Source organism: Pongo abelii, chromosome 23 (genome assembly GCF_028885655.2).
Source record: "Pongo abelii isolate AG06213 chromosome 23, NHGRI_mPonAbe1-v2.0_pri, whole genome shotgun sequence".
Lineage (NCBI taxonomy): Eukaryota > Metazoa > Chordata > Mammalia > Primates > Hominidae > Pongo > Pongo abelii.
In genome coordinates, this window is record NC_085929.1 from 42159213 (window position 1) to 42171390 (window position 12178).

The 12178-nt window shown below is 51.2% G+C and overlaps 1 protein-coding gene across 3 annotated transcripts in view; it reads right to left on the reverse strand.

Annotated features, from left to right (window-relative positions):
* MB (myoglobin) overlaps positions 1-12178 on the reverse strand; it is a 68942-nt gene that overhangs the window by 14261 nt on the left and 42503 nt on the right. Inside the window, exon 1 of one of the 3 annotated variants that reach the window (XM_024239591.3) lies at positions 1434-1485. The exons of the other annotated variants lie outside the window; for them this stretch is intronic. The gene's annotated coding sequence lies outside the window, so the exon portion shown is untranslated. Of the gene's footprint in view, positions 1-1433; positions 1486-12178 lie in introns of those variants that run through there. 3 annotated transcript variants of the gene reach the window in all.

Here is a 12178-nt window from a genome sequence, read left to right on the forward strand (position 1 = left end):
AGCAGCGTTACCTCACAGTTGCTATGGCTACCTGGAGTCACCAGCTCTGTTTGGGGGCTATTATTATCCCTGACAGCCTTCATTATGGCCGGGGCAGAGAAGCTGCAGACACATGATAGGAAAGCCAGGCTGCCTTTGTGTGCAAAACTTTCTACAGCCTTACACGCTCATGCTACACACACACACGAACGAATGCAGGGCACATTAGTCTGATACCCAGTGGGGCAAAACTGGATCCAACCAAGTCAGACCTCCTCTTTTTCCCTTTCATATCACAGGATCCTTTGAATCCAAAACTGAGACTGGTAGAATCATCCTCAAGGCTCCCAATTCTGGAGTCTCGAGATCCCAGAATTGAAATTCTAGAGTGTCAAAGTCTTCAACTTTTCACCACCCGAGAAACTTGGGTTCTAGATTCCAGACTTACAGCGAGCTAGAAGCAGAGAAATCTAGAATTATAGGGCCATAGTATCTTGTGACTAAAAGAGGCCTTCAACGGTATTTTGTCCAATTTCCCACTAAATGTAGTTTTCCCTACAGATCATCATCTGGCATCTGCTTGAATACTCCTGGGAGTGGTGAGCTCACTCCCTAAAGCTTTAAAAATCCTTTTTTATGTCGAACCAAAAGATGCCTTCATGTCACATACATTTCCTTGTGGTGGCGCTGCCTGCTCCTTGGGGATGTAGAGGCCCAGCTGAGTCTGCCTCACAAGAGAACGAGCAGGCTCACCTGAGACTTTTCTTGTCCAGACTGAACAGCCCAGGACTTCCACTGAGCACCCTCCCCAGGCAAGGCAAGTCGGGGGCCTCAGTCTGGTGGAGAAAGACGGGCTCTGCTATCTTCGGTCTCCAGCCACTCTCACCTCTGGTCACATGCACACAAAGAGAACGCTATAGCAAAGGGGATTCCAGCACCCACCTGCACAGGTTTGAGCCCCTCAGGCAGCTGTGCACCTGGCCCACAATTTTTATGGTCAGAAAATCCAATCTAGGTGACCTAGGAATTTGCTAGCCCTTGGGCAGCTGACAATTCCCTTTGGTAAATCTGGGCTTAAGACACCACCAAGGGAGATCAAAGAAGCAGCAGGAAGGAGAACTCTGGCTCCTCAAAGCCAGGACTCGCTGCGGTCTTCACTACTCTATTCCTCCTCCTTCTGGGAAGCAGCCTTTGGAGGACAGTCTGGGCAGTGCCTCCCTCCTGCCAGCAGTCCCTCCCACCCCACCCCCAGCTTAGCTTGTGCCTCCCTGGCAGAGTCTACCCTCCTGGACCAGTGCCAGGCCAGGACTCAGAGCAGGGCTGAGGCCTGGGAGTTGCAGGACCTGCTCAAGGCCCTTGATGGGGCAGCAGGACCCCCAAGTTTGCTCCAGACTCCCAGGAACCCACCCCCCAGGGCTGCTCCTCTCCAGCCCCTCAGCATCCATCATACTGACCACAGCTCCCCTTCTCCCCAGCTGTCCTCGCAGAGCCTCCAGCCAAGCGGCCAGGGCTGGGGGTGGGGAGAGGTGTCTTATAGCAGCCGGGGAGAGACACAGGGAACTAAAAATACAGTTTACATGGCAAGGCTCCTCCTCTCCCTGCAGGCCCAGAGGGGCTTATTGGAGGAGGGCTGGCAGGGACACAACATCCTAATCCCCTAGTCAACAGGTGTGGCCTGGGACACCGATCTGCCTCCCCCCTCCCCCCTCCCCAGCCTTGGAGGCTCCGAGAGGCTCATCCAGCTCCACCATCCACCTGTCACCCGGACAGAGACCAGCCCCACCTCCACAGTCACCTAATCCCACATCCACCCATCCTCCTCTTTCTTCAAGGCCCATTGCATAGGAACAGCTCCCCTGCCGGAACTCCTCCCACCCCGCTCTACCCATTCCCAGCAGATGGGCCCTCTTCCCCCCTCTGGCTCCAGCACAAGTGCAGCCTTCTCATCTCTCTTGCTTTGGGGTGCACCTGTCTGGACTGGCTTCTCCCCATTTCTACCCTGTGAGTGCCTCAGAGGCAGGAATATAAAAGCCACAAACTCATATTGTACTTAGTGCACATCAGGGACACCCCTCCTCCCAGCAGCCCTTTCTTTTGCAGGAGACACTTTTACAAGCCTCACTTTACACTTGAGAGAACTGAGGCACAGAGAAGTTAAGTAACTTACCCAGAGTCACACAGCTAGGAAATACCAAGCCCAAGATTGGGACCTAGGCATTCTGGCTTCAGAGTCTCTGCTTCATGGCTAAGAACTGGTCTAATTTGGAGTCCTTCCTCCTCACTCTCTCACCTGCTCTACAGTACCCAGCAAAGGACCAGGCCAACATGCTCTTCGATTGTTTATTTTTGGACTGAGTCTGCCCAGGGTCTTGGCTTGCTGGAGGCAGAGGCAAAGACAGTCGGTGACCTTGCCCCAGGGGCTGACAATGGGGGCCCTACTGCCATCTAGTGGCAACAAGGAGAAAAGCCTGTACCTCTGCCCTGCCCCTTTTGTCTGGGCTCTCCGTTTCTCAGTCCCTCAACCCAGCCAGCGGGGAGGGGTCTTTTTCTGTCTCTATATTCGTTATATTCATGGCGCCTTGCTTAGAAGACCATGGATGGCTTGCCAAATTAGTAGAAGATGAATTGTGATCTTTTAATATTGTGATCCAGGAAAAGTGGCATAACTTTCCAAGGACGCTTTTTTTTAAATCTGTAAAATGGAAATTTTGAAAAGAATAACCTACCTCAAATGTCACTATGAGGACTGAAAAAGGGAGCACTGGCCAGGCGTGGTGGCTCACACCTATAATCCCAGCACTTTGGGAGGCCGAGGAGGGAGGATCACTTGAGGTCAGGAGTTCAAGGCCAGCCTGGCCAACATGGTGAAACCCCGTCTCTACTAAAAATACAAAAATTAGCCAGGCATGGTGGTGCACGCCTGTAGTCTCAGCTACTCGGGAGGCTGAGGCTGGAGAATTGCTTGAACCCAGAAGGCAGAGGTTGCAGTGAGCTGAGATCACACCACTGCACTTCAGCCTGGGCGACAGAGCAAGACCCTGTCTCAAAAAATAATAATAATAAATAAAAAATAAGTAAAACTAAGAAAAAGGGAGCACTGAATGTGGTGGACACACAGTGATAAAAGAAAAACTTCAGCCAAATTAAATGTAAAGGAGTTTAACGGAGCAATGAATGATTTGCGAGCGGGGCAGCCTCCCGAGCCAGAGTAGGCCTGGAGACTCCACAGCTAAATGGTGGAAGGTTTATGGACAGAAAAAGGAAAGTGACATACAGAAAACAGAAATGAGGTACAGAAACAGCTGGATTGGTTACACGTTGGCATTTGGTTTATCTGAACATGGTTTGAACAGTTGGCTACATTTGATCGGCCAAAATGTGGTGATTGGCACAGTGTAGGCTATAGTCTGTCTATACCTCCACTTGATATAGTTCATGATGTACAGAAAAACTTTTAGGCCCAACTTAAAGTATGTAAGGAGGCGGCTAGAGATTAAACTTTTTTAACAATAGTAAGTGCTCAATAACTGCTCACGGTGGGACCTGGTATCCATGGTCCTTGCTCTCAAGGGACTCAAAGTCCAGTGGAGGAGGTACCTCAGTGGGATCTGGAATGCAGCAGAGATTTCAGCAAAGGCTTTGGAGGGGTGAGAAGGCAGCACCTAGGCCTGTGAGGTGAAGGCCTTTGAGGGATCAATAGGAGTTTGTTCAGAGGTGATGACTGGCCTGGATGTGAATGTATGAAGGCGCGTTCTGCAGAGTGTTCTAAGCAGAGGTACCAAACAGTGCTTCAAAAGCCTGCCGGAGACGTGTGGGGCAAGGGGGGCTATGGGAGGTGACACCTACTGGGAAGAACTTTATGTGCCAGGCTCAGGTGATGCCTGAGCAGCATTTTGAAGGATCAATAGGAGCTTGTTAGGAGCAAAGCGAGGAAGGGATATTCCAAGCACAAGGACTTGGAGGCTCAGAACGGATAGTCACGTTCCACAGCACTCATGCTCACCTGGTGTGTGCCAGGCTCCGTGCTGGGCTCTGGGGGGACCAAGGTGACACTGGCTGGCCTCTGAGCATTGAGAGGTGGTAGGAGGGAGGGATGTGTGACCTAATGTTGTCAGTACTTTCTGATAAGGGCAATAATTGAGGCCATTCAGCACAGGGCTAAAGGCTTTGGAATGAGACTGCTGGACTTGGTGCTTGGCCCTACCACGCACTACTTTTGTGATCCATGAAAAGTGTCATAACTTTCCAAGGTCTATGCTTTTGTTATCTATGAAGTGGAGATTTTGAAAAGAATAACCTATCTTAAATATCATTGTAAGGATTAAAAGAGGGAGCACCCAGCATGGTGCCTGATACACAGTAAGTGCTCAATAATTGCACACTGCGATATAAGGTACAGAGAAATCATGGAGGAGGGAAACATTAATTCCACCAAGGAATTAACATGTAACTGAGAAGGTGATGTCCGAGCAAGGTTTTGAAGGATCAATAGGAGTTTGTTAGGAGCAAAGTGAGGAAAAGACATTCCAAGTACAAGGATCAAAACATTCAAGGACATAGAAGTTGGTGTGTTAGGACTAGGTTTGGTTGTTGGTAACAGAAAACTCAAAATAACATGGTTTCAGCAAGAGAGTATTAACTTCTCTTTCATATAGAAGTCTAGAGGTAGGGGATTCAGAGCTGACACAGCACACCACAGTCTCAGGGACCCAGCTTCAAACTACCTTAGTGCTCTGTCATGTTACACATATGGCCTTCACCTCCTCATCCAAGATGGCTGCTTGAGCTCCAGCCATCGTGCCCTCATTCCAACCAGCAGGAAGGAGAAAGGGGTGAAGAAGGTTGTGCCCCTATCTTAAAGAACACTTTCCAGAAGTTGTAATTAATACTTTATCTTGCTGCACATCCAATGGCCGTACCTCACTGCAGAGAAGGCTGGGATATGTAGTCTTTATTTCTACCTGGCCATATCACCAGATAAAAATTGGAGTTTCTAATACTTAGAAAGAAGTGGGGAAGGTATATTAGATGAAAATAAGCGATTTCTATCATAGGAGACATAAAATAGCATGCTATGCAGGACGCATAACTATTTTGGTGTTTTGTGGTGGAAAAAGTGAAGGGGAGAGTGATGATTAGAGAAATAAACAGAGGCCACGCATGGACAGCCTTGGGAGCCACAGACGTGTGGGCATGTCCCCAGGGAGAGCCACGGAAGGGTTTCCGAGCAAGGGAGAGCCATGGTCTGATTTGCTGTCCTAGAAACATCACACTAATTGCAGATGTGATTAATATAATGGAGGGGACACGTCTGGAGCCAGGAGACATTTCTCCCTAACATTTTATTATAAAAATTTTCATACATGCAGCAAAGTGGGAAGAATTTCACACTGAACACCACCTAAATGCTACCACTGGCATTTTACTAAATGAATTTAATCACGTTTATCTCTCCCACTACGCACCCATCCATTCTTCTCGTTTTGTGGCATTTTAAATTGCAGACATCTATTTGCTTCCCTGCAGAAACTCCACAATGCATGACATGAACAAGAGTTCAATATTTCTTTGCATTTTTTCTTTTGCTGTAAGATGTAAAATTTACATTTAATTGCACGTCTTAAATATACATTTGCTGAGATTTGACAACTACACACACTTGTGTAGCTCAAACTGTATTAAGTTATAGAACATTGTCATCACCCCAAGTTCCTGCACACCCCTCCCCAGTCAGTCCTGGCCCCCACTCACCTACCAGAGACAACCACTGTCCTGATTTTTTTTTTTTTTTTTGAGGCAGAGTCTCAATCTGTCACCCAGGCTGGAGTACAGTGGTGAGATCTTGGCTCACTGCAACCTCTGCCTCCCGGGTTCAAGCAATTCTCCTACCCCAGCCTCACGAGTAGCTGGGACTACAGACGCATACCACCACACCCAGGCTAATTTTTTTTTTTTTTTTTTTTTTTTTTAGTAGAGATAGGGTTTCGCCATGTTGGCCAGACTGGTCCCAAACTCCTGACCTCAGGTGATCCACCCGTCTCGGCCTCCCAAAGTGCTGGGATTACAGGCATGAGCCACTGTACCTGACCCTGATTTCTTTTAAAACCACAGATTCGTTTGGGGAAGGCAGAAATTTGAAAGCCTGTTGGGGGGCCAGGTACTGAGTGGGGTGGGGTTCGGAGCTGAAGGACAGGCAGGGCAGAGGGAGACAGGATTTCCAGGGCTTCCCTGCAGGTTGAACTTGGAGGCTGGAGAGAGTCATTTAACCAGAGTGTCCATCATCTGCTGCCAGGAGTTGAGTTTCTCGCTGAGTGACCGGGCAGATGGTGGCGCCATTTACTAAGGTGGTGTACCCAGAAGGAGGAGGGGCTGGGGGTGGGTGGAGACCAGTTTCCTTTGGGACACGTAGCATCGGGTGTTCAAGGGGCATGTGCCTGGCAGTTGTAGGGATACACAGGCATCCCCAGGGCAGCTCCTTTCTTCTGACCCCTGTGGAGGTGTGAGCTGTCCTCTGGTGAGGGGGTGGCAGGGAGCGGTCGCCAGGTTTGTCCACCTCCTTCTTGGCCAGCCAGCACCAGCGTCTATCGGGCTCCCTTCACCAGGAAGGGGAGGTGCTCTCCTCGGTCTACCCTGAAGGCTGCACGAGGGGTGTAGAGAGGGCATGGTGTGGTTATTTCTGGGTGGCAGGACATGGGAGAGGAGACCTTACTCCTTAGGGGAAGCTGGGGAGCCCAGGGGCCCATCTGGGCAGTCTCCAGGCCAGGTCCTCTCCTTCCTTCTTCCCTCCCCAGCATCCTGCAGCCACACACATTCTCTCTCCCCAGGCACTGCCCATCGCTGTCCCAACACCTCCTCCATTCCCTTGAAAAACAATCAAACCCCAGCTCCCCCAGGAAGGAGGCGTCAGAGTCAGCTCTGCTCCAGGGAAGGTCCCCCAGGGAGGGGGCAGGAGAAGCAGAGAGGGAAAATGAAACCACGGTCACCCTAGGCTGCAATTAGGTTTTCTCTGGTCTCTCTGAAATCAAACACAACCCACAGCAGAGTCATTGCTTCCTTAAAAGCCCATTTGTGGCTCACGCCTGTAATCCCAGCACTTTGGGAGGCCAAGGCGGGTGGATCACGAGGTCAGGAGATTGAAACCATCCTGGCTAATACGGTGAAAACCTATCTCTACTAAAAATACAAAAAAAAAAAAAAATTAGCCGGGTGTGGTGGCGGGTGCTTGTAGTCTCAGCTACTTGGGAGGCTGAGGCAGGAGAATTGCTTGAACCTGGAAGGCAGAGGTTGCAGTGAGCCAAGATCATGCCACTGCACTCCAGCCTGGGTAAGAAAGCAAGACTGTCTCAAAAAAAAAAAATTTAAAAAAAAGCCCATTTGGTCCTCAGGAGATATTCCTATTCTTCCCATTAGCGTGACTTGGACTCATTTCTTGGGAATCAATGCCCCATCCTTATTCTGCTAACACAGGATTGGGTTCCCCTTCCAGAGTTGCATCACAAAACATCCTGAATTTATCTAGCAATTTGGAGAAGCCTCAGTTTACCCCATCAGGCACAAGGTTACAGCCTAAGCTATAGGAAGTGCCAGCGTAGAGGAGGCAGCAGACGTCACCTGGGGAGGATGTGAGGGAGGAAGAGAAGGACCCTTGCGGGGGTCAGCAGCATTTCGGAATTGGGAAAAGGAAGAGGAGGTGGGGAAGAAAACTTCCTAGAGGGGACGACAGGGTCAGGCCTGCATTTGAAGGGTGGATGAGAAGGAAGCCTCATAGGAGATGAGGAGGACTACTAAGGGCTTCCTACGTACCAGGCTTGGGTGAGGGCAGAAATACAAATATGGCTGCCTACACTGGTGTGTTAGCATACTAGCTGCTGTAACAAACAGCCCCCAAATCTCATGATGTGTCCTTAACCGTGGCTCAAAAGATTTAGTTCTCATTTACCTCCCAGTCCAATGCAAGTTGAGAAAAGGCCTCTCCTGCACCCAGTGATTCAGGCACTCAGGCTCCCTCCCCAAGGACTTCCAAAACCCCCATCCCTCTGCATCCAGCAGGCAAACCACTGGAGAAAGAAATGAGGGTGGGCTGGGCAAGGTGGCTCACGCCTGAAATCTCAGCACTTTGGGAGGCAGAGGTGGGTGGATCACTGGAAGCCAGGAGTTCGAGACCAACCTGGCCAACATGGTGAAACCCTGTCTCTACTACAAATAAGAAAATAAACCTGACATTGTGGTGGGCACCTGTAATCCCAGCTACTCGGGAGGCTGAGGCAGGAGAATCACCTGAACTCGGGAGGCGGAGGTTGCAGTGAGCCGAGGTCACGCCGTTGTACTCTAGCCTGGGCAACAAGAGTGAAACTCCATCTCCAAAAAAAAAAAAAAAAAAAAAAAAAGGGTGGAGGATCTTGTAAGGGGTTTTAGGGGGTATGCCTGAAAGTGGTGCTCATTGCTTCTGCCCAAATTCCATTAGCCAGATCACAGCCACAGGCACCGCTTACTTGGAGGGAGTTGTGGGAATGAGGTCTCTCTGTGTGCCCAGGAGGAAATGAAACAGGGTTTAGTGACCGTACGGCATTGCCTGCCTAGTCATGGCCCAAGATAATAATAATCTAGTGGAAAGATGAGAAAGGGAAGCTGAGAATAAAATATTTATATAAAGAACCCACCCTAATATTCCACACAGCACATAATAGGTGCTCAATACTTTTTCAAGTGAGTGCTGTATCACCACTGATCAAATACACAGGCGCTGGGGCAGGTGCCAGGGGCTAGAGAGAGGGTTGATGGCACAATAGAGGCATGAAAGGTGGTGAGAGCAAAGTTAGAGAAGCAGGAACGCACATGGAATGTTCAGAAAACCCAGAGAAGACCAGTTTGGCTGGGTCAGAAGTTTTGTGAAGCAGACGGGTCATGGAGGCAGTTGGAATGTGGGCTTGGAGGGCATGGGGAATGACTTTGAACTTGAAGAATGTTGGCGGCTCTCAGCAGGCCCTGAGGAGTGGCTGTGGTTGCGGGGTGGGGTGGGGGTTCCCAGGCATCCTGGATGAATCATCAGGGTCAGTTAAAATTAGTCACCACGACCCCGCAGGGGAAGCCAAAAGACAGTTATGTGGCTTATGTGGTAGCCTGGTAGCCGGGAGTTGCCTCGCTGGCGGATCTCTGGACTTCCTAGTTCGGAGACGGGGGAGCAGAGGAGGAAGAGGGGAGGAGGAGGAGGGGAGGGGGAGGAGGAAGAGGCGAGGAGCAGGAGGGGAGGGGGAGGAGGAAGAGGGGAGGAGGAGGAGGAGGGGGGAGGAGGAAGAGGCGAGGAGGAGGAGGGGAGGGGGAGGAGGAAGAGGGGAGGAGGAGGAGGGGAGGAGGAGGAGGGGAGGAGGAGGAGAGGAGCAGGGGAGGAGGGGAGGAGGAGGAGGGGAGGAGGAAGAGGGGAGGAGGAGGAGAAGGAGAGGAGGAGGAGGGGAGGAGGAGGGGAGGAGGAGGGGAGGAGGAGGAGAAGAGGAGGGGAGGAGGGGAGGAGGAGGGGAGGAGGAGGAGGGGAGGAGGAGGAGGGGAGGAGGAGGAGAGGAGGAGGAAGGGAGGAGGAGGGGAGGAGGAGGAGAAGAGGAGGGGAGGAGGGGAGGAGGAGGGGAGGAGGAGGAGGGGAGGAGGAGGAGGGGAGGAGGAGGAGAGGAGGAGGAAGGGAGGAGGAGGGGAGGAGGAGGAGGAGGAAGGGAGGAGGAGGGGAGGAGGAGGAGGAGGGGAGGAGGAGGAGAGGGGGAGGAGGGGGGGAGGAGGAGGAGGAGGGGAGGAGCAGGAGGAGGGGAGGAGGAGGAGAGGAGGAGGAAGGGAGGAGGAGGGGAGGAGGAGGGGAGGAGGAGGAGGAGGAGGGGAGGAGGAGGAGGGGAGGAGGAGGAGGAGGGGAGGAGGAGGAGGAGGGGAGGAGGAGGAGGAGGGGAGGAGGAGGGGAGGAGGAGGGGAGGAGGAGGGGAGGAGGAGGAGGAGGAGAAGGAGCCCCACTCCACCCTGCCCCCATGGTGTGCGAGCACTAACATGGCCTGGGACAGAACTGGATACGACACAGTTTGGGGAGCTCTTCTGAAGGCTAATAACGGTAAGTTCAAGTACACATAAATGTCTTTCTCTCTCAAGGAACAGTCCCAGGCTTAAAAGCCTTGTGGGGCTGCTCCACCAGTCGGCCCTGGTTCTTCCTGTGGCATTGCTCAGCCCCGACCCACACATCCACATTCCATCCCCAGCTAGCAAGGAGGACTGGGAAGGGAGGGCACATCCCCTCCTAAGGGAAGGCCCACACTCAGCTCAGTCCTCACTGGCTGGAACGTGGTCACATGGTAAAGCCAGCTGCAAGGGAGGCTGGGAAGCCTCTTTATCTGTGTGGCCATGGCATAGCTAAAGCTTGGGGATCCTATCATTAAGGGAAGAAGGAGAGAAGGGAGACGGGATATCTAAGCAGAGAAGCCTGAGCTTTTCCTGCTGGTTCCCCATGTATTGAGGGTATCGTGCAGGGTCTGACATTCCCAGGTGCCCCACTGAGGGGAGGTGGAGTTGTGGAGGTGGCTGGTGGTCCCTGGAAAACTGGGAATTGAGACAAAAGAGCTCTGAGCCCACAGATTCAGCACGTAGACGCAAAAGGTCCTGGCCATGAACTTGACAGCACAAGACCACAGAAGGCCCGGTGGACCAGGTACACCTCAGCAGGCTTCCAGGTCCCCGGAACAAAACAGTCATCCTGGAGCAGAGAGCAGGGACCTGGGAACGCCCCAGGATCTGCACACCTGTCCAAGGGCCCATCTTCCCGCCTTTGCTCTCCTCCTGTCTATCCAGCACCATCTTGGAGAGGAGTAGGTGTGGAGGTAGTCAAAGGAGGAAACTGAAATACTGACTATATACCAGGAAGACTAAGATGCCATTATTGGCTCATCTAAGTTGCCCCCTGACACGCTGCAGTGAGGGAAGCTTAAAAGCAAGAGGCAGTGTTGTACAGTGGTCAAGGGTGTGGATTCCAGAGCTAGACTACCTGCATTTGAATCCTGGTTTCACTGCTTGCTGTGTGACCTTGCCAAAGTTACTTAATCTCTCTGTTCCTCCTTTCTCCATCTGTCAAATAGCAGTAAATAGTACCTGCCTCAGAGGGTGTTGTGAAATCTAAACTACGTATAATACTTAAAACTATACCTTGTACTGAGTAAGCACTCAATACACATGGGCTATTGGTCTCAATTATAGATAATAAAGAAAACACATTTTTAAAACATCTGAGTTGAAATGATTTAAAATCTGAACTGTTACATGATGAGTGAATAACAAACAGCTGTGAGGCCAGTGAGGGCAGGTACTGTATCTATCTTGCGTTGCCATTGCTCAGTTCAGGGCCAAGTTCATGACAATGCCAGCCTCACCACCACCACTTGGGGCACCACACCCTAAGCATATACCGCTGGCCTGTCTGGGTCCAGTAGCTTTGAGTCCGTTTTAAGCAGTGGCTCATTTAGTCCTCGTGACCATCTTAACTAGGAGGTACTTGGTAATAATTGCTGAATAAAGGACATGCCTTCCACCCAGGACAGGTGAATAATGGATGAAAAAGTGCTTTGTAAACTGTAAAGCAGGCTACTTGTGAGGATGCAAACACTTAGGACTCCTTCCCCAAGGGCCTAGGGTTCTGTTCTGCTTTCGGCTTGGCTGGTACCTTGGGAGGAACGCACCCTGTGTTCTAGAATTTTCCCTCCACGTGTTCCTCTTTGAAAATGTAGCTGTCTTGGTGTTCGAGACCAGCCTGGCCAACATGATGAAACCCCATCTCTACTAAAAATATAAAAATTAGTTGGGGGTGGGCCAGTCACGGTGGCTCACACTGTTAATCCCAGCACTTTGGGATGCCAAGGCAGGTGGATCACCTGAGGTCAGGAGTTCGAGACCAGCCCAGCCAACTGAAGTAGAGACAGCCCGTCTCTACTAAAAATACAAAAAATTAGCTGGGCATGGTGGCGGCACCCGTAGTCCCAGCCACTCAGGAGAGTGAGGCAGGAGAATCACTTGAACCCAGGAGACAGAGGTTGCAGTGAGCCAAGATGGCGCTATTGCACTCCAGCCTGGGCGACAAGAGTGAAATCCGTCTCAAAAAATAAAAATAAAAAAACAAAAATTAGCCAGGTGTGGTGGTGCACATCTGTAATCCCAGCACTTTGGGAGGCCGAGGTGGGTGGATCAC